Raw genomic sequence first — 3,540 nt, forward strand, 5'->3', positions numbered from 1 at the left:
TCTGCTCCACGTGAAACGAAATCCAATGAAATTCAAACAAACCTGGAAGAATACATGGTGTAGTGTTGAGATCAGGTTAATTCTAATGACGAATACAGTACAGGACACGGTCGAATTCACCAACGTCAATTAAAACTTTTAAAGACAATCATATTCACCGTTGACAGTAGAAGTTATTTATTTCAGTGGCAATTTAGGCAGTTTTTAAGTGGTATGCAAAGAACTTTGCATCAGCACATGTCAGACTTTAAAATCCTCTGACACATATACATCTGGCCACTGTATTTCTACAGTGAAAAGGACAAAGGCCGATACAGCAATTGTGAAATAAATGATTTCTACAGTCAACAGCTAATATGATGTCATTTAAAAAATTCTGTGTGTCTTGTGAACCCCGACCATGAGAAGTTAAGCAATTAAAGTTAACTACATATTAAAACTTTTCTGTCTCTCTGTTTTTGATTGTTGTCGAGCAGGAAAACTACAGTCTTACGGAACTCTTAAAAATATTAGTTGCCTTTTTTGGATTAGACTGTTACAGGATCCTCACACGCTATTTATTGCCCAATAATATTGCCCATCTGTGAGCTGTATTGACGGTATACACACTGCCGGAAAAAGAAAGTCAGTAGACCTGGAAAGACGACGTCGATTTTTATACTATTAAGGCCTACACTGGGGTGACAAAAGTCATGGGCTAGTGATATACACATATACAGGTAGCAGTAGTATCGCGTACACAAGGAATAAAAGGATAATGTAGGTGATTCATACAGAAGTGTTTCTGAAGTGATTATGGCCGCAGATTGAATTAGCTGAAGATAGAATTAGCAAGTGTGACACAGTCATGAGGAAGGCTGTCTCACATTCATGAAAGTAAGAATTAAATCATATGTTTATACATTCTGTGATTATACCAGCCTCTATTGCGAATAAAATACCAGTAAATACCCCGTTACGTTGCAGGCTGGATGTAATGCTACGTTTTCTGGCGAGGGGAATCTTTTAGGGGTCTGGCTTTTAGCCACAGAACCGGAAGAGCACAGCCGACCATTTCAAAAGTTGTTGTGGACATATGCACCGCAATACTTTAAAGACCAATACTTAAAATGTACTTGTGTTATTTTTCCAAGTTTTGACTATATACATGTGTGCAACTCAAGAGTTTTGCAGTCCTAATCTGTCGCACTGAGCCAAACTGCAATGACTTTCTCCATTTCACTGCCAGTTTTTCTTTTTTGGTATGCTGAAATCAAGCAAGAGATGCAATCAAATCAAACCTGAACTTTCGTAAACTAAGGCATTATGATACAAATCGAAAATCATCGTATAACGTTAAATGCACATTACTCAGAAAGAAACGATTTCCGACTACCGTGTTATGATACAGTGGGTCATACATACATCTTTCCTCACTGTATGCCTGATTTAAGACGCTTAACGCCTCTTTGCTCCATTTCATTTCTAGAACGCGAAGCTATCAGTAGAAAAAAATCCTTTCACAAACAGCTAGTATAAAATAGTCTACTGCAAAAAACAAAGTTTCTTTTCTGCATTTATGAAACCTGCTTAATGATGCGTCCAAGTCATACATAATGTGCAATAATATCATTCCGTTCTTAGCCTTGCACATTCATGCAATTTATTGACACAATATTACTATGCAATAAATATTGAGCATGTGAGGACCCCTTGAACTACTTACCAAGGGCGCCCATAAGATAGGTTGTAGGATGGGAAGGGGTATAGAGATTTTTAATATTTTGGAAGAATAATGGCAACCTGTAAGAGCCCATAAAAAAGTTCCAGTTCCAACCATGTTAAAAACCTATGTAAATACCAACTTTTAAATCACATCCTCGAGAGAAAAACATCTGACAACACTATTCTTTCCTTTCCCTGAGAGATGGGTGGAAGGGTTGTGGTTCCCCCTTGCACCCGGGTATGTGCGCCATTGCTACCTGCCTATCCTCTACAATAATGTATCTTACTCCTTTTGCATTCTTAGAACACTTCCATCATTGTACAAAAAGAAATCTGACATGTATATGAACTGCATCCCCACCCCAGGGACCATCACCTTGATGGTGGTGGAGTGGCACAGTACCCAATGAGCCAGAAGGCCAACAGGGAAAGCTAGTTCGCTAACTTGTAGGTTGGTTGCAGGCAAGGAGAAGCTAAGAATAGTCCACAATGAAGAAGTGGGCATCCCATGAAAGACACCCTGTGGCTTCGAGGGTGGAGGAGGAGTAGTGGGGAGCTCCCAACAGCCAAGGAGGCAATAAAGGGTCCCAGCTCAGGGTTACGAGTGAAGATCTCAATGGAATCTACAGCAGAGAAGATGGACTTCAGAAAGGTGGAGATTGCAGAAGAGGCAGCCCAGTTCTCATGGAATAGTATGAGTGCACTAGCCATCAGCAGTGTCTGTTCTCCATGTAAGGGGCGTCTGCAAGGCAGCAACATCACAGATGGTGGAATTCTGAATGTGACCTTGCAGTTGATGAGCGGGCCACAGCCTGGAGAAAGTGGAACTTGACTAAACGACAAGAGGACTGGGAGAATTTCACAATGGTGCGGAAACTGAAAAGCAAGACCATCAGGCATGTGAAGAGATCTTACAATTGATCAAGACTGGAAAAGTTGGATGAAGACTTTAAAATATACAACACCAGAAACTTTTATCAGGCCTTCAAAGAGGAACTCTCAGTGTATAAACCATCATGCCTTCACTTTAAGAATACTGCAAGGGAGATGGCCACTAATAACCCTTCATTGTAAAGAGCCTAAGGAAAGACTGCCTGTTAAAGATTCTCAAAAGATACATCTACCATCTAACTCGCCAACTATACAGCAAGTTGCTAATGGTATCAACCATCTTAAGTACTGCAAGGTATCCGGGGAAGATGGCATCATTGCAGAAGCTCTGAAAGCAGTTGGAAATACTGTCACAGAGGCCCTACATCGGATCTTCGTCAACTGTTGGGAGACTGGCAGGATCCCTGATGACTGGAAATCAGCTATCATACACCCTTTACATAAGGAAGGTGATCACAGCGATGTCAACAACTACTGGGGGTTTCTCTGCTGCCAATAGGATATAAAGTGCTCTCCAAGATTTTACTTGACAATTTAGAAAATCTATGAGATCAAACAATAGGTGAATATCTAGGAGGATTTCAATATGGAAGGTCCTGTACTGAGCAATCTTCAATATGAAAACCATTCTCCAACTAAAACAAAAATTGAATACAATCATCACTGTGGTTTTCATCGTTACCATTGGAGCCAGGACCCAAAGAATTGAGATTAGATGCCTTGCTTTTGCAGATGACATTGCAATCTTAACCAACAATTCCAAGGGTGCTGTCTGAGCCCTGCATGAGATAGCGGTGAAATCGGGGTTACAAATATCATATGACAAGACCAAATACTTTGAGAACCCGCACTCCAGTAACAACCCTTTGATGACTATATGTGGAACGATTGGGATGGTCAATCGCTTTCGTTATCTTGGTGAATGGGTCCACCCCAATGGTAGAG

This window comes from Schistocerca americana, chromosome 2 (genome assembly GCF_021461395.2).
Source record: "Schistocerca americana isolate TAMUIC-IGC-003095 chromosome 2, iqSchAmer2.1, whole genome shotgun sequence".
Taxonomy (NCBI): Eukaryota; Metazoa; Arthropoda; class Insecta; order Orthoptera; family Acrididae; genus Schistocerca; species Schistocerca americana.